Source organism: Rhodnius prolixus, unplaced genomic scaffold (genome assembly GCF_049639745.1).
Source record: "Rhodnius prolixus isolate KJV_2025 unplaced genomic scaffold, Rpr scaffold_1, whole genome shotgun sequence".
In the NCBI taxonomy this organism is placed as follows: domain Eukaryota; kingdom Metazoa; phylum Arthropoda; class Insecta; order Hemiptera; family Reduviidae; genus Rhodnius; species Rhodnius prolixus.
In genome coordinates this window covers 47,017,676-47,045,481 of record NW_027411581.1, presented here as the reverse complement: position 1 = coordinate 47,045,481, position 27,806 = coordinate 47,017,676, and the positions used below count along the sequence as shown (strand labels likewise).

General features: G+C 32.8%; 1 protein-coding gene and 1 long non-coding RNA gene across 8 annotated transcripts in view; one reads left to right on the top strand and one right to left on the bottom strand.

Annotated features, from left to right (window-relative positions):
- Positions 1-27,806, bottom strand: part of Nmdar2 (glutamate ionotropic receptor NMDA type subunit 2) — a 691,809-nt gene that overhangs the window by 510,344 nt on the left and 153,659 nt on the right. The gene's annotated exons all lie outside the window — the stretch shown is intronic.
- LOC141461258 (uncharacterized) overlaps positions 1-27,806 on the top strand; it is a 91,741-nt gene that overhangs the window by 4,191 nt on the left and 59,744 nt on the right. For 3 of the 4 annotated variants that reach the window (XR_012462706.1, XR_012462701.1, XR_012462705.1), the window contains exons 1-2: positions 2,846-3,059; positions 13,441-13,575. This is a non-coding gene — a long non-coding RNA (uncharacterized lncRNA). Of the gene's footprint in view, positions 1-2,845; positions 3,060-13,440; positions 13,576-27,806 lie in introns of those variants that run through there. The other variant, XR_012462704.1, reaches the window with a different exon arrangement.

Sequence of the window (27,806 nt, the reverse complement as noted above, 5' to 3'; positions counted from 1 at the left end):
GTACGAGCGGATGTGTTCTTTGTTTCCGTCTTGGATTTTTCTCACGCTCTGGTCAATATAGGTACCATCATAGTCTGGACAAACTAGTTTGTAAACACCGCTGATGTCATCAGGGTTATTAGTTTCGATTTGTGCATTGTTCCCCAGTTTATTGTTGGTCCTAAGGGCGGGTTTGAGGCCTAGCTTCTTGGAATGAGTAAATAGTTTGTAGGTCTCGTTTCCTATGTAAGTAAAAGTGGCGAATATGTAAAGTGGGTTATTGTTTTGGCCTTAGTTTGGACTTTTGTTTGTTTGTACTTAGTTATTTATTAATAATGATTGTGGTAAAGCTGTTATTTTTGTCAATTATGTGAATAATGTTGAGTTCTCACTCATAGTTGGTCAGTAGTTTAGTTTTCAGTCTGCCCAGTGCTTGAGTGCGACTAGTTTACATTGAATAAGATGGTAGGAACTATTGTGTACAATAGTGTCCCTAGATTTGGGTTTTCTGAATATTCTAAGTCGACTCTTGTAGTAAGTGTGATATCCACCGAGTTTACTTTACTGAACAAATATTTTATGTATGAAAATGGCCATCAAAAGGGTCTAATAACTTCTAAACAATATTTATAAAAATTTAATGCAGTAAAATTACTTAATTGATACTATTGTTATAAAATTTGAATAAAACATAAGCTTCTTCGTACGTTTCTAAATGGCTGAAATTACGAGTTAAAGTATTAATGAAATGTTGGGTACCTGCTGATTATGTACCTTTTGTCATTTAATCAATCCTTAAACTTAACTTTTAAAATTGTAAGTATTTGTTTTGGAGATTTAATATAGCTGAATGAATAATGTTTCCTTAATAATATTTGAAATCGGCCGAATAAATTCCTGTATTTTACAATATTTTCAACCTTCAGTAGAATATGTCAATTAAAGAGGATCAGTAACCAGACTGGAAGTGTTATATTTCAATTCATACTTAGTTCTTGTTTGTTACAAAATATCATTTTAAAGGTAAAAATATTTCTCGGACTTCCACATCGCTACAATTATCTATAATTAAATTCGAATGCTTACATTTGTGGTAATTTGAAGTTGCAACTAGTTTGATCAATTGTTAACTAACATTTTGTGAACCGTAAATTAATTTGTTAGTTATTAAAAATTTACCATGTTAATTAACAACCTCATATTTTCTCTTTCACCTCCATTTGTGCGATGTCAAAACAGTGAAATTGTTTACTGTAATGCAATATTAATTTCGATACAAATGTAACAACTGTTGAAACTTGGACAGTAAATATGTGACTGACAAATGTTAATGAATATATTGGAAAATCTGGTATGACGCTGACAACTTTTTTTTTGTCACGTCTTTTACTGCATTTATTCGTGACTATTTGTCCAAAATTCGAATGAACCTTTTTGAAAATGGGATTCAACGAGCTAAAAGAATGTAATGGCAATGACAAGATCAACAGTCAACTGAATCTCTTGAAATTAATGTGCAAAGATTTTCTCTAAAACGGTTTTTGAGAAAAAAAAAATCATTTCATTTGAAAAATAATATACTGGAATATGTACAGCTATTATTAAAAGATCTCGTAGTTATCGTTAATCAAGATTTCTTTAACTTGGAATTCTCGCATTGCGGTTTGGTTGTTATTCAATGAATTATTCTAAATGTGCAATTTGGCTTTAATTTGAGGCACCACCTTGAGGTGTTCGCGGAAAAATCTATTCAATTCGGACATAAACACTCAAATATAAAGTAAAGTAATTGCCTATTATTTCAGGCGGGCTTTACGTCCAACTACCAATTAGGTGTCATGGACGCAAATATATACAATAATATATTTCGGTGGTAACACAATGTTAAAAAGTTGATACCGTTACTAGGTGTAAAAGAAAGTAAATTGACTGAAACATGAAACTATCATCTGAATGTCTTAATAGATGCTCTGTTAACACATTCGTTACGAATTCCATGGAGATTATCTAGTTTTATGTAGCACATTAGAACACCATTATAAAGTCTTTACCTTAATTTAGCCACAGCTATATAAATTATGATATAAGAACGACCCAGTCTCTAAAGAGTCCAGTCCCTAAAGAGTTCTTCATTAGTATTAAAGTAATTAGCGCCCAACATAAATATTCTGTAGGTGGGAATTGTTAAGGGAGAAATCTGGTGAGAAAGTCTCAATAATATTTTCTCTTACTATTTCCTACGGTTACCATTCTGACATACTTTTCTTTAACCTTGAAATTTCATCTAAATCTTAAATTTCCTTAGTTAGAAAACTTTCTTGACTTGTTTTCTTTCAAATTTTATTCCTAATATCAGTTGTGGTGTTAGCAAGCCAAGTACAGTTAATGTCTTTCGAGAAAAAAAATTGTCAAAATCTTCGCCTCAATTTCATTTATCAGAAATTTTATCAAACACAGAATTTGATTCCAAATTAAAGATAGTGTTGAGCAGGCAACACGTTAAAAAAGGCTCCAATTATTTTCAGAGAAGTTTCTGTAGAAAATGAAAAAAAGTTGAATTCTTTTAACCGTATTTGACAAAAAAAAATCTAATGAGTTTTAAGGAAATATGAAATAATTCCTAATATTTCAACCGGCTTTACGGTCAGATGCCAAACTGGAGTTTCATATGAAGAAAGTTAAGTTTGAACTCCTATAATTATGGATGATTTAGATTTAGATTTAGAGATGCTTTTTAGAAACAAATCACTGATAGTCTATTGTACCTGTATATAATGTTCACATACTCGGTGTTTAGTTCCCCAATAGTGGCGGCCCCCAGAGTTGTTTTTTCCCAGAGTGTGCCCCGCGTCAGTTGGCGCAATTGGGTGAGCACGAAGAGAGAGTGGGATGTGCTGGTAGGATGTGAAGCCAAGCGTCACTGAGAAGGAATGTCGGCCATGTTAGCATCAGCTTTTTCATGTGTGCGTATTATTATTAAAAACTGTGGTTTGTGTTCACAAGGTTATAAGAAAACTGTGTCTTAGTTTATTAGTTAATGAGCTCAAACTTTTGGACTTTATGGATAGAGACTCACATAAGTACAATAATTATTACAATTAATTCCTCCCTGATATACGTATATTGTCTTGGACAAATAACTATTCTAATCACTTTCCCTGTTGTATGTCGCCTAGTACAAACAATTGTTCTAAGTTTTCCCTGTTGTGTATTGCCTTGTACAATAATTATTACAATTAAGTCTTCCCTGATATATTTTGTCTTGTACAAATAATTAGTCTAATTAATTTCCCCGTTGTATATTGTTTTGTACCAATACTTATTCATTGAGTGTAGTGCGTATTCCGCATCAAAGTGTTATAAAGGACACATACACTGTGGTGTTCAGATCCATTATTATTTCACTAGTTGTGTATTATTTTGTCTGTATCTCCTCGGAGACATTTTAATTGTGAATAAAGATTTATGGTTAATTTGCAAAAAGTGTTCTGAAGACTGGTGGCGTCCCCCACTATTCCAGCCTTAATTTTAATTGCGTCTATGTCCACCCCCTCCCTTTTGACTATTTTTCACTCGGTAAATAAAAGAAAAAATAAAGTTACTAAATTTTGATTAGAAACTAACTGATTTGTAAATAATGGTAACGATTCAAATTTGTTAGATTAGCTTTTCGTAAATATATATGTGTTTTTCGCCTGAACTGTGGTGACATCTCTTGAGTGAATTAATTTAATTTGGTTGGTTCAGTTCCTTCTCAAGCTATTAATTTTTTATAATTTTTACTGTCGATTTATTTGATCTACCCAAAATTGAAGGGATGAGGATCAGTAATCATCGACATAATCTAAAAGGCAGTGCAGAGGTTAGTTAGATTCTCATTCAAACTTTATCTCTACACCACTTCTCTTCTTGCTGTGTGAATCCATTAACATCAGCCTTTCAGGGACTAAATCCGATCTCTGTCAACTCATGGTGCCTCCCGGACGACTGATCTTAGAAGCAGCCCAGTAGAGACGATTCCTCGGTTTGTTCTTAGCCTAGATTGAGGAAGTCTTCACCCTCATAACTCTCCATGTTGTGGAGAAGTGGTTAAAGTGAACATAACATCTCAGAAGGTTTTTTTTGGGGGGGGGGAGATAATCCTGACTGTGCTCTCCTCTCTTTCTAGCACTTCCCTAGCCCAATCAAACATAACCCCATTGTTGTCCCAATTATTACCAAAACGAAAACAAATCTTGAAAATTAGTTAATGAGATTAGATTAGAGTCTGTGGGATTGGGTCATTCTGCCTACGACGCCTTGTTCTCAGGTTTCTATGTTTGCGCCACTGTTCTGGCGTCTCTCTCTAATTCCTGACTGTTTGATTGGACTTAGAGAACGGTAAGCTTAAGCTTAAAGGCATGAGTTTATCTTTTCCAAAAAGCTGTTTATTTATCTATGTATAACATATTTGTGGGTATTATTTTTGGATTTAGTTTGTAAAAAACAATTTAATCATTTAAATTAACACATGTTAATCATTTATTAAGAATATCCTGATTATTATGGTTAACACATTTGCGTTTAGGAGCTTTGTACATTTAGAATCATGAAAGATAGAAGTAAGATTAGTATATTTGTCTTAAATAAAAAATAAATAGGTTTGTGTATATGATGTAAATAGGGTTCTTTGGATTGAATATAGAAGGATTAGGACCAATGGGAGTAGAAGAACTTACTTAGTAAGAGCATGCAGTTAGTGTGTTAGTTGTAGATCTAATATGATTGGCTGGATCCTTTATATTCAATAACTGCAATTTATTTGAGTACATTTCAGAAACCAGTTATTTCAGTTGCTAAAGTGCCTTAAGTAAAATAAATTAATTCGGGCTTATGTTATTCTTAATTTCTTTAAGTCTATTTCTAACGTCTAGATTGATTTTTTACTTTTCTTTCTACCTGGCAGTTGTCCTATTTATAATTATCCTTTAATAGCCTTAATTAATAATAGTATCCTTATTATCCTTATACCTTTAATATCCTTAATTAATAATATCCTTTGATCACTTCCGAAATCTCCATTTCTGCCAGATTCTCCTTCGCTAAATGTTAAATATTTTTTTCTTCCATTATCTTATACTTACTGAAGAATCATTTTCTAGCACTTTCATCTCCTTTCTGGAAGCATCTCAATATTGTTATTCTTTTGTAGCCACTTTCACGGTTTTGAATTAAAAAAGAAATGCACTGCTTCATAAAACTTAAAGTTGCTCCCTAAAGAAATGGGCTATACCCTGGTAATGATTTTAATAGTAGTTTATCGCCAAGACTTTAGGCTAAGGAGGAACACCAGCTCCCTCTAACTCATTTAATTTCACTTGAGATAAAGGCGAATGAAGGGAGAGATCTTGTAGCCACTTTATTTCGGTTAATTAAAAAGGGAAGGCTCATTATATTCTATCCAGATTTTCATTATAATGTTCAGAATGAACAGCTCTCGGCCGTCTAAAATTTGCCCTCCTCCACCCCAAAATGAGTATGATTGAGGTTTGGTAGTTGATCTTTTTCTGGCTAAATTCTCTTTCGGATTGGGAACCTACTATTTAATGCAGGTTTGAAGTTCTCAAAATGCATTTTTATGCCATCAATGGAGACAGATCACGTACTTTATTAAATTTCTCATTCAACAACATCAAATCAAATCCATCCCAGCTCGGGATCGAATCCAGTTACCACATCACTCAATGGTTAGCTTCTAGTCCGCGCCTCTAACTTAGTGCCACATCTAGCCAGTAGTTTTAGTATTTTATACACGATCCACTGAAGAATAATCTGCGTCAAATTATATATCTGCTTTCAAGCTTTCATTTTATTGGACTTATATCTTAGTAACAAACTATTAATCAATAATTTTGATAAACGCAAAGTGAATTAGATTTCACGTTTTCTTTATTACTGTATTTTGACTTTCTCAAATATCAATCCCTCGATTTCATTTTGATTCCGAATACTGTACACTCATCCAAATACCTGAAACTTTTACTTGGTTCTAAGGTATGTGTAGTATTAAGCTTTTCTCTAAAGTACTCCTTTAGAACAATTTACAGTTTCATCATCCTTATTAAATCATAGAACATTATTAGAGTTCTAAGTTTAAGAAAAACTGGTTGACCAGAAGTTGAATTTAACAAAAAAATTTCAGCCTTTAGGGATTCAACTGGCTGTAGGTTAATGAGTACCAACTAGTTAGTGGAAGATATTCATTGCGATTTCCCTGTACTAAGTTTTATCTATTAAAAAGTTTTAATAGTGAGCTTCATCGATTTATTTTTTTTAATATGAACTGAATAATTTAAATAATATCAATTACTTTGATTTGAATTTTTTTTTGTTCATGAAAAATATTATTTGAAGTGGTTTCAGATTTCCAGAAAATTTATGAATTAGTTTTCAAGAGCAGTTTCAAGAAGTTTGATTGAGATGTAAAACCGATTCTAAAACTTTACAGTATAAATTTAACAATTTAAAATTGTGTAAATTACAGTAAGAAAGGGAGGATGTTGTGGTATTTCCCACCAGATTTTTTTATAATTTTATCACGGAAAATTCTTTTATTTTAATTTAATTTTATTTATTTATTTATTTTTTTATTCAAAATGCCTGAACATCTAGGTTATTGTTGCACGGACTTTTTCAGTGCAATGCCGGCCACCAGACAGTGAGCTGTTATAAGCTCCTAGGAAGAGAAAATCTAATTTTTAAAATCTTTAATTTATAAATCATATATTAATTTGTAATATTTAGTATAAATCTATAGTTATCGATCATTAAAAAACTATTATTATTTTTATTAACTTCTAATAAAACTGCTTTACTTTTCACTGTAATAGTCTGTGTATTGACAGCTGACATTAATATCGTACCAACAATTTCCAAAGTAGAAGACGTTTTGCAATTGAATATTTCAGTGGTGGAAAGTAAAAGTGCTGAAGCACAGAGCAGCAGTTTGCTGCCAACCACTCTGTGGTTTTAGAAAGGTGATAGGGTGGGTCTCGCCAGTAGCGAGATCTCTTTGTGGTTCAGTACATATATTACGTTTTTTTTTTAAATAAACTTCAATCCTTTTTCCAATTTAACATTGTTTCAGGAAATTTAAATTTTTCCAATTAAATTTAAACTTTCTAACGAACCACATTATTAATTTTTTTTTTAAACTTAGCCTTCAATAAAAAAAATTAATTGTTGGGAACATGTTGGTTCGATATTTGCGAGAAAAAAAAAATTATTACGGAAAAACGTTATTATATCTGAAAGACGTCGAAACCTGTCAAACAGGACCATTAAAGGAATTGATTTGAACAAGGTTTAATGCCTAATTAAAAATTAATGTTCTGCTCTAAGAATGGATTTACCAGAGAAATTTAATTAAAATGCCACTTTCTTAAAGACTCTATCCTGTATTAAAGTAGAAGTATTGTCTTCATCAGATTTCTATTTACATGAAGTAATTTTTTGGGAGAGTAAAGATGGTGCACTGCAATTTTTAAGATGTATTGCTATCGCATTCTAAACCCCAGCTTCTTCAGGTACCCCCACTGAGTCGACAGCGCTCCAAAGAAAACCAGATTACGGTATTATCTATATTCAGGCCAAAGCGCGCCTGTCTATCTAGTTCGCATATAATTTTACCCAGGCGGATTTTCTGTCCGCCTATTAACTATATTTATTGAACATTCCGTTCTTGGGAGGATCCAAATAGGGGACGCTCCTACCTACTGTCCCTCACTTTACTCCCTATTTTCTTTGATCATCCTGAGAACGTTTCCCGTTGCCCTCCAAGTGTAGAGGTGTTAAATCAAAAAGTGCCTCCAACATGGTTGTGGGGTAGGTCCTCGTGGCGCCCGTCATATTCGTGGGAAAAACTCTGCACTTTTTCAAGAGCTTTTTTGGGTAGTGGCCAGTTTGATTGCCTACTATGGCCACCGCTCCTTGGTTTACGTTCGCCTTAAGATAGGTGGGTATCTGCCCTAAGATTATACTTATTTTATTTATTTTTTATTTATTTATTTTGTGCATATAAAGTTACAACCAAAGAAAAATTAAAACAAAAATAATACAAAAAATAAAAAAAAGAAAATAAATCAAACTTCTATTCACATCTATGCACATAGACAATGGATAAAATCCGTCTGTCAAGTCTGTATTTTAAAGAAAGTGTTTTAAATAAATACCATATAAAATGCAATAAACAATTAATTAATTAACTTAAATTAAATAATAAATGTGTAACACATTTTAAATAATAATGATAAATTAACAGTTTCTTTTTCTTTTCTTCCTGATTTTTTCTAATTTTTCTAATAACGAAAATTAATTACTTTTTACGCCCTCGAAAAGTATTTGTAAATAAACAAACAACATTTCAGTAAAAAATAAAATAAATAAACATGTACCCTTTCTAAGAAAACAAAAACAAAAGAACACCCGAAATAAATAATGGCTCAAAATTTAACTTCATAAAATAATCCTCCTCTGCCCTTTACCAAATAAATTCATTTATTAATTCATTTCTGTAATAACTGGCTTGCCTTAGGTACGTAACAAGATTTGACCAGTTTCCACCATTTAACAAATTAAAAACCTCTTCCTTAGTCAATTTTTTCTTTTTTAACCATTTGACCCTCCATTCAGATAGAACGGTACACACCCCAATGAGGTGAAATGTATCCTCTTTTTCATTACAGTTACAGAGGGAACATCTAACTGTATTGTCTCGTTTCCAATGTTTAAAATTCAGATTTAGGGATTCAGTTCTAGCCTTACAAATCCATCTCATAGAATATAAATCACTATCATCATTCAAATATATAGTGCCGTCCCCGACAGAACAAAGCTTACCGTATAATTCATACCTTGATTGTATACAATTATTTTCTTTCTTCTTTTTGAGCTTTTATTAGATCTTGCCTCAAACTTTGTAATTTTTGCCGCAATGATTGGATATTTGACAAAGGTAAATGTGCTGCACACAACTCCCCCCATTTTTTATACCAGTATATATTCCTTTTAATAGTCTCATTACACATAATGTGGGGTAGACGAGTGGAGGGCATTTCTAAAACTTTTAGTATATACTTGAAGTGAAGCTTCAAAGTATAAGAATATATAGATTCAATTCCGGTTTCAAAGTCTACTATATAATTTGGGGTATACCGGGGAAGTGATAATAATTTTTTTATAAAGTATCTTCTAAATTTTTCTAAACATTCATAAGGCTCAAATCCCCAGAATTGAGACCCATAGCTGACTACTGAACGAGAAACAGAATGAAATACTTCTAACTTGGTGGAGTAGGGAATATCCTTTTTCATCATTAAGTTAAGCCAAGTAGTGTTCAGCCCAAATTTTGCATGACTAATTCTTTCTAGAAAATGCTCGCTAAGAGATACTTTAGAGGAGATGGTCATACCAAGGTATTTATAAGAATTTACAATATCGATTTGTCGCCCCTCTAAATACCACTTTTCAAATCTTGAAAGTTTACCACCATTTCGGAACACTACGACTTTCGATTTTGCTAAGTTTATATTTAATCCCCACAGACTACAATATTCACTCAGTTTGTTTATCATCCTTTGTAATTTAACAGGGGTTGATGCTAGCATAACCACATCATCAGCACACATGAGACACCTAATGTTTATCCCAGCCACATCTAAGCCTTCTCCGATGCTATCGTGCAAATAATTTAGAAAGAGTCCAAAAAGTAAAGGGCTCAGAAGACAACCTTGCCTCACGCCAATATTAGTGTGAAAGAATTCAGACATCCCCTCTTTATGCCACACTGTAGCCCTCGTTTCATCGTAAAAACCCCTTAAAATATTTATTACTTTCGCAGACAGTCCCAAATTAGCCAACTTAAAAAATAGCGCATGCCGGTTGACACAATCGAAAGCTGATTTGAAATCTATAAAAAAACTGTAAATTTTTCGCCGCTTTTTTGATAATACAATTTTGAGAATGTTAAGAAGGGTGAAGATATTGTCAACTTATACTTTACTTATGCATAGCTTAAGAGAACAAGTTCAGGAAGTCCATAGAATATTTATGTTTGAAAGCCTAAATAATTTATATCTAATGAAAGAGCTCAGAATGGTCGAAATCAATTTCCAACATCCAGAAGGTTTAAACAAAAATTATTTAGTAAGTCTAGCTTTGCTGATATTTTGGTAATTGTCTTCAGCAGTCTTCTTTAATTTTGCGTATAGAATTTTTCCTGCAATTTTTTAGTTTTTACTATTTGTTCGAATAGATAGATTTTTTTAATGTTTTTGAGGAACATCAAGTGGAAATTTCGATGTAAGTCGTCCTTCAGTCTGCAATAAAATTGAAGATCCTCCTCTTACTGTATTTTGAAGTACAATATCTAATAGAAATTCAAAAATGTAAACTTCACTCTTTTCTAATAAATACATATTTTGTGGAAACTTGAAATTCTAGAAACTGGAAACATTTTCTGTTTTTTTTGCTGGCACTACTTTCAATTATAAAGCTACATCTTACTGAATAAATTACCTTTCGCTTTTTGGCCTCTTGACTTTACAGTTGACATTTTGCAAGTTCACGTTAAATCCACATTATTATATACTCATATGGAGTTGTATGGTTTTGTACCATATCATATGTTAATGGTACTGTAGCTTTATTTGATGATTAAACATTTTGATATTTTACTAAGTCATTTCTTGACAAATATTTGCTAACTAGGGAACTTGCCACTTTAATATGTAGTACTCTACAGTTTAAAGTGGTAGATAACTGGAATTGGCTTTATCTTTAGGAGGTAGCTAACATAGTTTGAATTACCCTTTGACTATAACCACATTACAGTTCCAACATTGTCATTGTTTAACAGCAAGACAGCCGCATAATACAGACCAAGTTTTTGTTTGTAATATGAATAACAAAGAATGTGTGTATTTTAAAAAAATAATGTTAACAATAAATAAAAAATATATATACAGCTAACTTTACTTTGTATGGCAATAGAAAGCGCGTAAATCCAGTGACAGTTATCTTCTAGGGTCTATTTTTCTAAAATGAATATTTACAATGGGAATAAAGCAACGTGCTTGTTGTATTCAAAACAATATATGGAAATAGTGGAAAGATAATTTTTTTCAACTCTTCAACTAAACTTATATATTCAGACAAAAATTTATTCAAACAAAAAGCCTTTGTTGAAAAATATATTTATCCCTTCTCCCACGTTGGCAACCTCCGCTCATCTGCCGCTATTTATTCTTTTTCTTATATTTTAAGAAAAAAGCAAAAAACAAATATTCACAATAGTTCCTCAATCATCAAAAAATCAAAAAATGTCGGAACGTTTTGAGTTAGTTAATCATCTCTCGCCACTATTCACGCTTAGAAATATTATTAGGCGCTAGTAAAAAATTTTAATGAATTCAAGTTACCTTCATATGTATTATATTAAAATTGGGTTGACCTTATTTCCCATTCTTTAATCTGGTGACCACACGTAACTCTAGGAGGTGATAGCGCTCTTTTCTTGCGAGGTCCTGAGTAACAGTAGCTTTTTGCGCATCCTGTGGGTCGAAGCTACCATAGGTCCTGTTGCACAAAAGTCTTTGAAAAGTAATTTGGCAGGCTGTAATAGATCATTCACCCATCGTATCTGTCGCTTCTCTATTCTCTACAAGGTGAACGGGTAGGGGATTAGCACAGAGGTATACAGGATATGCGGGAGGCTCATCTAAAGAGATGAGAGATCATTATTACAACCCATTATCTCCCAGTATTGTTCTATTGGGTGATAAGTAGATATCTTTGCTGACAAAGGATACAGTGACAAAAGAATTTTGAAGTCCAAAAAGCATATTTGTTGCCAAAAAATATTGAGTACGATTGATTGCAATTACATCGAAAATGTCTATAGATCATTCCGAAACAGATCAAATTACCAATAATTAAAATATAGCCAAACCACAGCTGTTCATGGCATTATATATGTATAAAGAACGATGATGAGATAAAGTAAAGTTGTTAAAAGAGTTTTAATTTTCAGTGTTAGAAATGACAGAAATTGGATTCAAATATCCAGAAAAACGTGCGACTAGAGCAACTTATCACAATTAGACATCAGCGATATGTCGCCTGCAAAGAATCCTGTAATTTTAATTAACGACCTCCCAATCTCTTCTTCATATTTTTCCACTCTTCTACATTTTAAGTTGAATTCTTTTCTTACTTAAATTGCTACTGTCTGTCGTCATCAACCATAACATCCCTGAGCTGTCAAACAAATAATTGATCCTACGAAAGGTGGTGTCATTAACGAACATGTTTGAAGTCTGGCATTGCAGACATCGATTGTTTCTGCTTCACTATCAATTTTATTTAGTGGACTAAAGGATTGCAAGAAGTTTGCTCTGTCTAGTCCCTTGCTTCATCGCTAAGAATAATAATTAATCATATTTGGAGTTCTATTAATTTAGTGTTAGACTAAATATTCTTTTACAAAATAAGAGTAGTAGGAACTCGGTTCTTGTCTCTTTATGTTGATCCAACATGAGTTCAAGCGTGTCTCACATCTTAAGCAACTGCCCTCGAATCTACTGTAATACTTCATGTATTATGACAAAAAAAACAACAAACAAAGGACTAAGAACGTTATTTTCACTCATTACCAAGATAAGGAACAGATTAAATACTCTTGCAACATTTTACTTTTTGCACACATGATGTCAAACTTATCTCATTTTTATTCTGTTCCACATAGAATAATTTAACATTTGAAATTCTTTACTGTCGTGCACTGAGACGCCCGGTAAAACATGTAATTCTGCGCCACTCCATTAAGATACGTACGAGTAAGATACTCGTATATTACTGCAGATTGTATCGGTTATTGTCTTAACAAGTTCTTTATGAATGACTAACGGATATATGTATCTATCTTTAACTTTATATAAGTTTCATAATTTTTTTACTATATCTGTTTGGGTCCATTCGGCTCTCCTTCATTTTAAATGACAATAATTATGGTTTTTAATTTCTAATTTGATACAAACAGAGTTCAACATTTAGAGTACATAAAGAGAAATGGAGGCATGAATACTTGAAGATATTAGTATTAAATAACATTAACCATTTGATTCTATTGTTTATCATAGAAAGAAACTTCCATTTTAATGTTAGGTGATATAAAAATCGTACTAATTAAAAGCGATTAGTGCTTTATTTGTCGAAAGTTGCAAAAGCCATGATGAGCAAACACAAAAAATTAGGAACCATTTACAAGTTCATCACTTTCTTTTAGATGAAAGTAACTAGATGAAATATGAAGTATTAAATACATTTTTAGGACTAAACGTTGTATACGAAATTCATCTTTTACCCTATGTTTCTTTGAATTATTATGATATATTGAATGATTTTAATTCGCCTTAAACTTTTTAGGAGGAAAATAATTGATTTTGAGCAGCTTCCATTTGAATGAAACTGATTGAACTGATTGATTGACAGGAATAATTGAACTTGAATTAAAAAAAAGTTCTATCAACAATAAAATAATTTCTCTAATGATCAAAAGAGGTACGTCATAAACCTATTGCTCTCATTTTATTATTAATTTTTTCTAGAAGTATTTTATATTTTTTATTCTGTGAGCGTTAATGAGATCAGTGGCAACCCAAATGTACTCATTGCTCTTCTCTTAAAGTGTTTCGAAGCCAATACCGTATTTCGCTTTTTAATGTGATGTAAAAGGCCTTTTGGCTTGAAAAAAAAAAAAAAACTTAAGATCGACAACCGGGCTCGATCCTATACCCTCAACATCCTAAAATATAGAGAGCTAACATTTGTAAGCTAATCCGTAAAAATTATTTTATGCTCTTGAAACTTAGTTGGCATCATCCCCAGTTGATCCCGCGTAAGACTACACTTTATTAAAAAAAGTATTATGATTTTTTAAGTAATAAGAATGACTGCATCCGCGGGATTCGAACTGGGGATCTCCCACTTACAAAGCCACGCTCTTGACCACTAGACCAACACCCGCTCAACCCTGGCAAGATATTCTTACCGTAATTATAGGTCAAGAAATCTTGCATGCTGGGTACATTAAAATGATGTGATGATTGCTTTTATTTGATGATAAAACAAATTTATACTGAATCACTCAAAACCATTTACATGACACTACATGTTTTAAAATCTTCAATTATTATTTTTATACTTTGCGTCACCAATAACATTTTTTGCAGTCAGAGGACCTCCCAAAACGTGTATTTCTGGTGGAAAATTAATATCGAAAACCGTTCACGAAGAGATAAAATTGTAACTTTGATCTAAAATATCTCGACTAATATTAGGGATATCGAAACGGGATTAACGTCATTTTTCACAGTGTTTTATGTAGTATTCATAATCATTGCCAAAACCAGTGGTCCTTATGAAACCCCAATCGGGTTTTTAGCCGTAACTCCGCCAAAAATAAAGATACAGCATCGGAGGTGAAAAATTTGAAAACTAGACCAAAAAAAAACATATAGTTTACTTCGTGGGTTTTTCAGAAATTCCGCTTTCCTAAAAAGTTATTAGCGATTGGTGCGTTTTAAATGGATCACCCTGTATAATGCCGTTTTCACATCGAATATGTAGCACTAATAATGTCGCATTGAACGAAATCAGATTTTAGCACGAACTGCAGTCCTTCCTTAGAGAAATAACTCTACCTTCTTTCATCCTGCCTATTAAAGTGTCCGCTACCTTATTAGGTTGCAAAAAGATGTTCTGCGGGTTTCAGAGAGTGAACTGTAAAATTGTGTAACGCAACTAATACTCTTTCAATTTGATCGACATAAATCGTCATTAGCATTAAAAAACTAATCGATTTATTCCATTACTGTAAAAATTGGTTCTATGGGATTCAGGACACTTGACGATTACCGTTTTTAGCGGGCCTTAGTGTTGAAGATTCAGCTAGTTACAAAGTTATCCTGTTGTTTAAATAGGCGATAATTATTGGTAAGAGAACTGGGTTGTGATTGAGGTAGAACATCGATGTCCAAATCATTCAATTTTTTGGAGATAATTAGTGAAATGTGTGAGACGAGCGTTGTCATGCAAATAGGCCCGACCCAAATCTTATGAACATAACTGTTTGCTGGCCGAACATTACGTCGATTAATGGTTTTACTGCTATTTAAAAATGTGTAGTTGATGACAACAGTCACCGACCAATATAACTTACTTTTTTTTATAGGTTTTCTCCTTCGAGAGACATAGCCTTGTCAAAAAAAAAAAAAAAACTGACCAAAATGTACCCTGTTCCTTGTTGTTGAACCAGGATCAATTTTTTGTTTCAAGGCATGATCCAAAAATGATTATTTTTATTCCGTTTATTGCGAGAACAAAGTTCTTCAAGTGATTTTATTTATCTAATTGTACCTATTGGGCATTTACCTAATAAACCAGCTACATTTTCTTGAGCTACTAATTACATATTAAATAAATCTGACCCTCAAAATTTTATGGTCGACCTCAGCAATAGGCCTCGCAGAAATTGGTGCTTTACGAGGTGGTCAGGACTTCTTGAGGCAGAGATCTTATCCGTAGTTGTTAAAGTCTACGTCAGTTCAAGATCTTGTATTATGGTAGTAAATCAATCTATAGCATTATCAAATTCATTTGACGTTTACAAAGCAGTGAGTGATCTATGTTTTCATCTGATTGTTGTCTAAACAAGTAAGATGCTTAGTTGGGAAGGAGTTGGTTGACAAGGTGATGATCTATCAGCAAACCTCTAGAGTGGTGCGGATGCTGCAACATCATTAATTTGACTACGGAAAATTAAGAAATTTGCCACAGTTTTGTTTAAATAAAACAAACGAAAGAAAGGTTGTTCTAAGATCGCTGTACCCAAAACTATTTACGTTTCCAAAACGAAGGTAACACATGGTTTCTATATTACCCAGTATAAAACAGTAGTTTAAATATGTACTAAATCAAAGGTTAAATGTGTAGTGACACTAATAGTATTTATGTTTGCCCCGTATTAAGTTAGAGCTCAGAATTCAGAAACCATTTGCAGAACTTAAATTGCCCCAAAAGTGTTAAATTTTTGTAGATGTTTCGTTGTGTAATGTGTCCTCGAATGTCGTCTATACCTTCTTATTTAAGAGTAAAAAGGAATCATTTATGTATTTATTCTGCCAAATTTCATTAGAAGAGGGCTATCTTTATGTACTGAAGATTAATTCTATCATCATTTCTTAAAGAGGGCTATCTTTATGTATTTATACTTTAATCCTATCCTCTTTTATGTAGGGCAATCTTCTTATCTAAAGCATGAACAGTTTTGAGTTGTTTAACAGGCAGATCTACATTAAATTTCGAACAGAATGATGTTACATACATACGTGAAAATTGGTTAAAGCAATGTTTCCAAAAAAGTTAACAAAGCCGTTTTAGTCCTTGTTTAGCACTGTTTTTCTGGAAATCCATTCTGTCTGCGTTCTTGTGATAAATTACTGTTATAAACAAGGAAAAGCTGGCTCTTTTAAACAGAAAATTTGGTTCTTTTAATTATTACGCTTTTTCGTGCAGTTTTTGATGATCAATCCGTATTTAACTGTACTACCGGACGGTTTTAATTAAGGATGATTATAATTTCTATTAAAGCTCCCAGTTTCAAGTACAAATTTCCTCTAATTCCGTAACGACATAGAATTTTTTTTTCTGTGGAAATTTCTCGAAAACAGCCTCTTTGTTCTTCTCTAAACGCTGTGTATAGATCACGCAGGTACATGTATAACTTTAATTTGAATAAAGTTCTTATGGAAATTCGCCTATGGCAATTCTGAGGAAGTCTTTCACTCTGTAATGTCATTTAGTGATGTTCCGTTACATAGTAGCTTCTACATAGTAGATAGTAGTTTCAATACAAAATATTATCCTCTTATAAAGTTCATCTTTATCAAAATATGACTTGCCTTTTAACCTATATAGTTGCAAGATCCATAAAGGTGGTTCAAACTGAAGTTAACGATTATTTTTAAGGCTTTGAATAAACGTAAATAGTTTTAGCTAATTTTAGAAACGAATGTCCATTGAGTAGATATAGTTTTCATACCTTTATCTAGAAACTTTACCTATAACTAATGCCTGCCACTAGTTACTTTAAATATGTGGGTTTAATTAAATAATAAAACTCGCTAAATTTGTAAGTAATAACCTGATTTATTAACACATTAACATTTACTAGCAACTAACGCTATTCATTACAGTCACCATTTACAACAGTCACAACAGTATACTGTTACTTACTCACTACGTAACGACACAAAACTGTTCCACGACTGACAACTGGTCCGCACTGCACCGAATTGCGCTAGACTCAACCGCACTAACAAAGCTCTACTCACTAACTGACTAACCGCCTGACTAGCTAACTTTGAAGCACTCCTCAACACTGACTCTCTCAGAACTGTCACTTCCAAAGTGTCTCTCCAAACTAACTTTCCAAGACTCACTCAAAACTAACTCAGAACTTGACTAAAAACTAACTCAGAACTTGACTAAAAACTGACTTCTCCAGCTGTGTCTGCCTCCTTTTAACTGCGACTGCTCCACTCCGTCTGTCTCACGCCCACCGGCCGGTCACTGGCTGAGGAAAACACATACTGCCACCACCCCAACTGGGGCCGCCCTCCTCCAACCTACTGTCACACTCCAACTCCGTTTGTCTTGCTCCCACCTGCCGCTCATTGGCTGGAAAACACATACTGCTACCACCCCAACTAGGGCCGCCTCCTCCCATTCTCTGTCTCTCTCCAACTCCGTCTGTCTCACTCTCACCTGTCAATCACTGGCTGGGGAAAACACATACTGCCACTACCCCAACTGGAGCCTTTCTCTTAGCTAGCTTTTACACAGCGGTGGTCCGTTACAGGCTACGGTCACTAAACTCCTTGAACAATCTAGCCCTTTCCTTTCCAGTTCAGGTAGAGACCGGCCCTTTTGTCTACACAGTGGTGGCCTGTTACCGACTTCGGTCGCTCAACCCCTAGAACAAACTAGGCCTTTCTTTTCTGCCCAGGTCAACTTCGTTACAATATTGATGTAATGGTGAAGAAAATTATAAAACTAAAATTTTCGTATAACACTGAACTAAGGTGGACATAATATTACTTCCTTCTTGTATAGTCAGAATATTAGTATTCTAAATCTAAATATTGAATTGTTTAACGATTCAATTATTCAATCGATGAAGTGGAATTAAGGTATAGAGTGTAGATGTCACTAGATGATGATAGATGCACACACGTGTTAGATATGTTGCATATTATGCAATATTGGTAATCGATCTGAAGCCTTTGCCTTCTTCTTTTATATGGAAAGATCCTGAGATTATTGAAAGATTGGAGGTTTGTCTGTCTCTGCTCTACCTTCCATAAGTTCTGAAGGTTTTTAGATTTGCGGCGTAACTAGGCCTTGCATTACATACATTACATTGAAAATCCCCAGATTAGAAGTATATGACGCTCAGCTTCGGTAGACGTTCACACTGACCGCTGATCGTCTTGAACCTTTTCAAGCTAGTTTCGTTACTTTACTCTTAAACTTTTGAAACCAATTTGAAATTACTTTTCTTTTCTTCTTTCAACTTTTCTTTGCCTTTAACTTCATAAATTATATTAGTTCCTTTTAGGCGCGGAAAATACTTTTCTAATAATGTTTTAAAATCACTAAATTATCGTTTTCCGCAGTCATGTTAAACAAATGAAACAGAATTTAAAATATCTCTAAAAATCTGTTCATGGTGAAGGATCTCAATAACACCATTCACAGGTAAGTTTTAGCAAAGTGAGTCCTAAAGCCAATAACGATTTTAAAATTTGAATTTTTTTTTTACTTAATATTATACATTATGGGTTTGAAAAATATTATAACACGCTTATGCTTCATGATTTTATAAGCTTTGTAGTATGATCAATATTTAGTAATTTAATCTGCTTATAAATACATTTTTAATGAAGTAAGTATGTGGGTATTTGAGTTAACGGTCTGCACGTTCACCCTACACCTCCTTGACGGTGCATCTCCGCCCTGCTAGTAAGATAACTAGAACAGTTTCGCTACATTAATGTGCTGAATATCTGTTACTAACAACTTCCATATTCTACACAGAATACTGGAGTTAGCTACTGCCTCACGCTATCACTAGAAACTTTGCTAACCATGAAGGGTTACTGGTTCCTTGTACTTCTTACCAACGAAAATAAAGCTTTCATTACGCAATTAGATTTAATGTAGTATTGCTTGAACCCAAGACATGGTTTAATGAGCATGTCGTGTCAGTAAATGTAGGTTAGTTAAAGAAAGTTCTTTAAACAGAACAAGGAAATTTGCAGCATATTATTGGTTGATCCAAACCCACCTTCCGCTATTACAAAGACAACTTTGTTAGTGTTGCCTAAGCAAATTCGTATATATCTTAAAAGTTAACTTAAATTTAATTTTGTAACAAATTAATTAAAATGGTTAATGATGTGATGATTTAAGGTCTATTTCTGTCACGGTAAAGTTTATATGAAATTCAATTATGACTGCTTTTTGAGATGTAACTGACATTTCTTCATTTTCAGTTTATTAAGGGTTTAAAAGGAAGGAAACACACGTTTCAAAAAATCTGAACTACAATTCATATACTCGTACATCTTCGATAAAATGAAGAAATTAACATTTATCTAAACTACTTTATCTAAATTAGCAAATAGACTTACTTCTCAAATTAACTTTTTAAAATGGCAATTTATGTAATTATTCGATAACACTAATTGATGCATTTTGGACTTCTTATTTTTAAAGTTGCATTATTTTTCCTTACACTTAGTGCCGATTTTACCTTTGCGTTTTTTGTTTTTTGAACAATAAACGTTACTAAATTTTGGGCAGGGTTGTTTATATTTCTTTTAGCAGAAGATCTATTTTAACACTACTTTCTCTTGTAATTTGAAGACGCCTTTCTTTTATGTTTCATTTAATAGTTGGGAATCCTTGATTTTAGAAAAACGGAGCATGAAATTATTGTTCGATTATTAATATTAATATTAATATTAATATTATTATTATTAATATTAAATTAAGGGCAGATATTGAATTCCCAGGTAATCAAAGGCAGAGCTACACCAATTTCTACAAACTCTACCCTTATTTAATATTAGACTTTAAAGACTGGTTATTATGCAACCTTTTTTTAAAATTATTTTGCCACCTCTTGGTGCCACTTGAAGAGGTTAAAAGAGAACCAGGGAGCCGACAGTTAGATACTCTATCCTACGTAAGTATTCTGAAAAATCGTTTTCAAAAGAGGGTTATAGCTCACTTCTAATACCTGGTAAAGATGTAGGTTATCAAAAATGTCTCAGCAGACTGATAAGATAGCATTTACCAGACTTAATAAGATAGCGCGAAGAGAATAACCATTCTTCTGCTGCTCCCCAAACGTTATTTGAAGATGGCTCCTGGCACCTGCTAAAGTCACATTATTTGAAGATGGCTCCTGGCTCCTGCTAAAGTCACATTATTTGAAGATGCTACTGGCACCTGCTACTCCTCTTCCTGGAAGAGAAAGGAGCTGGTACCAAGAATGTATCTTTCCCAGGTGTTCCATTATAAATAATTTATTATAAATTTCTTTTATTGCAACAAAGTATTGTAAAATTCTTGGATTTATAACTATAACTAAAACACAATGCTATTATATTGTGGTTTTGAAAGAGTTTATTGAGCAATACTTCTTCTAATAACTTTGCTTCAAATGTGATCTCTTAAACTTCTTACTTTAAAGGCAAACAGCGTTTAGAAATATTATTTACTTCATACGCGACCCCGTCTTGATTGACACAAGTTTTCCAGAATTTTAATTGAAAAAGAAGAATGCAAGTTTTAGAGAATCAGAAATTATTCGGAATTTGCGCGAAAGTAATTTACAGAGAACTTGTAACTAAAACAACTTAGATCTTCTTCAATTTAGAAGTAATACATCACCAGACTTACCAAGTAGCACAAGTGAAATTACAATTGCTATACTACGCCAGATTTACTGATTTACTTTTCAGTGTTCATAAATCAAATCCCAGTTCTAGTATTTTTTTGCAATGTCTTACCAGATTTCTCCAAAATACTTTTTGTTTAAGAAATCCTGAAGACAAATATGTATGTTTCATATGATTTGGTCTAATTAAACACGGCAATCTACTAAAGAAAAATTATTAGCCAATTAAAACTTAATGCACATTTGTACACGTATTAGGTTCTTTTTTTTACCCAATTTTATTTTTATTTTAGCTGCAAATGTTTATGGAAATAGTAGAGGAAGTATTGGTAATATGGAACCCTTCTTTGCTTTTAACTTACCAATGCTAGACTTTCCAAAAATTGGTATTGCTTTCTCTGGTAATTATTAGCTTTATATATTAGTCTTGCTCTATTTTTTTTTTTTTTTTTTTTATGATTAAGGCGCGTCAACATCTAAGGTTATTTACGCCCGGAGCCTTTTTCAGTGCACTGCCGGCCTCCGGACAGTGTTCTCTCGTTACAGACAACACTGTCCATCACCGGACAGTGAGCTATAAGAAGCTCCTAGGAAGAGAAAATCTAAGGGTCAGCAGCTGGATTCGAACCCGGGACCTCCGCGTGGGAGTCCAGTATGCTAACCTCATAGCTAATCCCTTCCCTGTCTTGCTCTATTGTTTTCAAATTTACTCTCCAACCACCAGATAAGCAACCTTCAATTTTAGGACAAAAGTGAAATTGGTTCCTCTGACTTGAGGTGCAGTAATATGGAACACCTTAGAACACCTTATTGCAAAGTCGTTGTAGAGTAGGTTTAGGTACAATAAATATTTTTGCAGTTTTTTTTTTAGCCCAATTTTAAATTCTTCTCCTTTTTTTCCCAAGAAATGTAAATGATTTGCCTGTGATGCTTGCAATATGGAACCCCATGAAATTTTTCTACTGCGAGTGTATGTAATGTGGAACAGGGTTCCATATTACCAGCACCCATGGGGTTCCATAAATCAAACATCGGATTTGATGTGTCACCAAACAAAATTGGGAGACATAAGAACTGATTCACAAATGAAAATCGCTGCAATACACCCCTTTGAACTCAATATACGAGTGCGGATAACTACCACTATTTTGATAACAAAACAAAAATAACAGTTTGAACTTGCCTTCTTAAAGTTTTCAAGAATCGATAGAAACAAAATTGAAAATTTTAAGATGAACATACAATAGCAATTGAACCGACCACCTGCTTTGCACATTTCCGTTATCTAGCTACAGTTTGAGCTACTGTTAACATAAGATCACTTGCTGCCTAAATATTATAGGGTTCCATAATACCAGCAGGGTTCCACATTACCACCACTTCCTCTAGTAAACTTACAATAGTGTGGTACTATTGAGTGACTTTATGCACTAAATTTAGTAATTCATATAAATAGGGCAAACGTTTGTGAGATATAAAAGATTTTAATCTGATTTAAACGCGTAATTTCTATTTATCCATTGCTGGGTCGGTTATCTTTTAGATAGCTCCCTTTTTTTGCTCACCCAAGAGAGAGCACATGCACAATTGATTACAATTTATTGTACCGAACAGAGCTAGCTTTGTGCAGGACTGTCTAACCTGGTTGGTGTTTCTCCGCTTCACTTCCCCAGATGGTACATTACGTCGCTGTTTAGCGAACTCATTGTTGCGATAACCAGAAATTGTTGCTGGTGCTCTACTATAAAGAAAAGATCTCTTTATATATTTGTTAAAGCACTGTGAACTTTAAAAATGGAGAAATACAAAAACTTGGAATTTCCTAATGAAATATTTTAAAATATTAGTTTTAAAATATTAGTAGTTCGTGGTATCAACTTTGTATTTATATTTTGATAGAAATTTAAAAAATACCCATCTTCTCTGGATAGTTAAGAGAGTAAAAATGAATAAGAAAGAAAATTTATTTTCTTAATAAGGAAATCATAATATTCCTCTAATTAGGAAACCTTTCGCAATAAGATTTATGTGTACAAGTAAATGGAAAAGCGATGGGTATTAATTTTAATCAGAGAAACAAAAACACCGCAGCAAATAGAAGACGAATGACGCCTCACTTCCAACTATTTAGAGCTAGCTATTCTGGGTTAAAAAATAGAAATAGAAACTTCATTCTCTATGACGTTTCTATAAATATGCATGAGATAAGGGAAGGAAGAAACAAAAAGAAACTGAAGACGATTGTACACACTCGCTAGTGAAGGGGTCCTTTGCGAAAGAGTATCCTTCAGGATCTTTACTTCGCCACAGTTGGAGGACGTTGGGTTTGCACATTTGAGTGGCCAACCTTTTTAAAAGGGAGATCAACATAAAGAATTCTTCCCTTCTCTATTTCCCTTTGCTTCTCGAAATAAACTAACTAAAAAACTAAATGGGAAGCTAGTATTTACTCAGAGGTTATAAAACCGCTTTATAAATAATGGAACATTACAATTTCTTCTTGTTCCTTATGAACTCAGTAAGAATATTATTTTATCTTTCAGTTTTTTAAAAGTTTCAAATTGGCCATAATTAGCTTTTCTATTTTTATACATTGCAAGGAAACGAATACAACCTACGTATTTTATAATTAGGAAATTGGTTGGCTAATTCGTACTGGGCTATGCAACCCCGTACTTTATCCTCGTACTTCTTCTTTGAGGGCAAACACTTCTCCAATTGAACCGTCGTAGCGTTCTTACCATACATATACTGGGTACTTTTTACCCTTATAAAATGAAATTCAACTGTTTGATCTTTTACATTTGAATAGTTCCACCTTCTATCTGCCCCGCTGCAACTCCTTTTGAACTTCATCCATAAAAGTCTTTCCTCAAATTCTTCGGTAATCTTCTACTGTTGACCTAAACACTAATTTGGTGTTATGATGGGCTAACATCACTTCTCACATGCTTTTTCCTTCATTTTCTGATCACTTCCTTATTCTTTAGCACATACTCATCCCTGCTTGGTAAATTTTTAGCCGATAACGGGGTTTTCTTTTTCTTGTTTGATGAAATATAACACTTTTGCATTTTTCCCGTCAGAGCTCGTTTTCCGCATTGGTAACTTTACATCCCTAACACTTTTTTTTTGTCCATTTCTCTTGACCACTAACTTTACGCACAAATAAATTTCCTTCGCTGTACTTTCATACTTCTTACTCATTCACTTTTCCAACCTTTCAATATACAGGGTGTTCAGCATAAGACTACCGTAACTTCGGGAGGCGATTTTGGGCATCATTTGCAACAAAAAATTCCATATAAACTATGGCTCGATTGGGCTCCGTTTTATAGATATTTTGAATTTTATGTTTTTTCAAGGTCTTACTACTTTTTAGCAAAAAGTTGTCTATGTTTCTCAAACTATTAAAGCTACAGCTATTTTAATAAGCTCATTAGAAAGAAGGTTAAATTTCATTTTAAATAAGCTAATTTGTATTTCAAAATAATAATATTAAGTATTTTACTTTGTGGCCCAAACATAAGAAATAGCAAGTTTCTAATTTTTTCCAAAAACTTTGACTTCATTTTTCTCAAAAACATTTTATGTGAAAAAACCGTGCAATATTCAGGAAAAACATCTACATACGATCACCTTTCGAACGGTATACAATAATTGGGGTTATGTTAAAAATTGATGCAGAAATCTTAGTTTAATTGCAAAAAAGTAGGCCTCAAAACAGCGTCGGTATTATGAAAGGAATTTACCTACCATTTGAATATAACTGATCAGAATCAACAAATCCAGTACGATTTTTTGCAAACGTGTAATTTACCTAATATTAATTAATTTAAGAACTATATTCAAAAATATAAAACTTACATTAAAAATAATAAAATAAAATAAAAAGAAGAAAAATGAATATAATGTTAAATGAGTGTTAGGTACCAATTTCGAAAGAAAGGATTTTCGTTTAACGAGTTTAGATCTGTGTGTTATTCGTTAGTTAATTAAAAAAATATGCCAAATAATGTGAATAAATCATCATTTTGAACTACTCAATAAACTTTTGGAATTAACAGGTTGAGAAGAGCTAATGAATAAGCCGAACACAGGAGGTTGTGGAGAAGTAATGAATAAGCCAAAAACTTATTACTCGCTCTGATCCCCAAATTAAATAATAGTGGATGGAATACTTCACGGGACCGCCAGTTCAACTCCACGATTGTCTTAGCGTTCGGAACACCCTATCAGAAAAACATCTCGAATACTCCCGCCTAGCTTCTCCACTATTCCAACCTACGAAACCGTAGATGTATAACATATCGCGATATTCAGTATTCGAATACGTAGGCATAATGATAACAAAATGACAACTAAATATCTAATGAAAATGTAGACTTTAAACTATCTTTTCTTGTTGTATTTATTTGTTTTTATAAGCCGTATTAGGATAAAACATGTCAGTTTTTAACTTGGAGATTAGAGCGATAAGTAAGTTCTCGGCTTATTCATTAGCTCTTCACAACCTATTCATTTTTCTTCTTTTTATTTTATTTTATTATTTTTAATGTAAGTTTTATATTTTTGAATATAGTTCTTAAATTAATTAATTATATTAAATTACACGTTTGCAAAAAATCGTACTGGATTTGTTGATTCTGATCAGTTATATTCAAATGGTAGGTGAATTCCTTTCATAATACTGACGCTGTTTTGAGGCCTACTTTTTTGCAATTAAACTCAGATTTCTGCATCAATTTTTAACATAACCCCAATTATTGTATACCGTTCGAAAGGTGATCGTATGTAGATGTTTTTCCTGAATAGTGCACGGTTTTTTCACATAAAATGTTTTTGAAAAAAATGAAGTCAAATTTTTTGGAAAAAATTAGAAACTTGCTATTTCTTATGTTTGGGCCACAAAGTAAAATACCTAATATTATTATTTTGAAATACAAATTAGCTTATTTAAAATGAAATTTAACCTTCTTTCTAATGAGCTTATTAAAATAGCTGTAGCTTTAATAGTTTGAGAAACATAGACAAATTTTTGCTAAAAAGTAGTAAGACCTTGAAAAAACATAAAATTAAAAATATCTATAAAACGGAGCCGAATCGAGCCATAGTTTATATGGAATTTTTTGTTGCAAATGATGCCCAAAATCGCCTCCCTAGGTTACGTTAGTCTTATGCTGAACACCCTGTATAGTGTCCTTCCACTTCCTTGGTAGTCGAATCTTATTCAAATTGATCATATCCTGTAGACCACGTTTCAAGCTAAGGCCATTTTACGCTTGCTCACAAGACATTGGGATACGAGCCGTTTTCTGTTCCTATTCCGAATATTCTTTTACCATGGTTTGTTTTATCCTACAGTTAAATTCTTAATAATGACTAAGGAAGGATGATGATCGAAGAGGAATGTTAGAATTTCACTAAAGTGAAATTACAAAACTAAATCTTCAAATTTTTTTGTCTTTCATTTTTCTCCTTTCAAAAACAATCTTACTAAAAGAAAGAACGCGAAAAATATGCAGTTACACGATTAAGAATACATGTTTGAGAATCCTTGATCTGATAATCCGAATTCAATGATTCTGTGATGCAATATTTGGTTTTCGATTAATAAAATGAACTTTCACTGATAAGACTAAAAAAAATAATAAAATCAATAAATAAGAAAAAATAATGAATAATAAATATAATAATAATAATAAATAATAATTATAATAAATAAAATAAGGAATCAATAAATAAGTGAGCTTGTGATGAGACACTATTTAGTATTAAATTATTTTGTAATATTTTACGTTTCTATGATATTCTGTACATTGTTCAATGTATCAGTGTTTTTATAAGTATATTGGGTGTATAAGGATCACTGCACTTGCAAATGTGTGCAATAATTCACCGGGGTTCAGGGAAGCTGAATATATCTAGTGATTGAGAAAGAAAAAAAGGTTGTACTAGCAAGAAACTAAAGAGCTATAATTTTAGTTATACAAATAGAATCAGCAGTGCTATAAAAGGAGCTAAGTTGGATCTAAAATAGTACCCGGCTGCAATAGGAACGAAGACTTGACTGATAATATGGACGAGGGGTGATCGCTATAACATGGCGAAGGGAGGTTAACCATCCCACATCGACCACTTGATGCATTATTCAACATTAGCTCATCCATCTTTCTTTCTTTTATCCCGCAGATAAATTCATAATAATGATCGAGGAAGGATGCTAGGAGAATTTCTCCACAGTGATGGAACAAAAATAACTCCGCACATTTTTTGTCTTTCATTTTTCATCAATTCTCCTTTCAAAAACAATTGTACTAAACGGTAGAAGGAAAAAATGCAATTACATAAATAAGAATATATAATAATTATAATTATACGAACACTAATCCATTGTTCCTTCTAACAATGGATGTTTAAAATGGTTACTCACCTCTGAAAATGATTGAAAGAACTAAGTTGAAAGTCTGAATGACAAAAAACTGCCATGCAATGACGTATGAAATCACTGTAACCACTGTATAACAACATTGTGGTTATAAAACCGTTTTCAAGAAAACTATTATTATTTACAGACTGCTCTGTAATAAATGTTAAAACCTTTATAGGGCTGATGGAACATTCATTTTAAATAAAAAGTTTTTAAATAAATAGAAATAAAGGTCCTGTCCCGAGCGATTATAAATCTACAATAGATTAAATATCAAATATTTACCGATGAAAAACAGAACAAAATCGCCAGCAACGTTTTTTTTTAATAAAA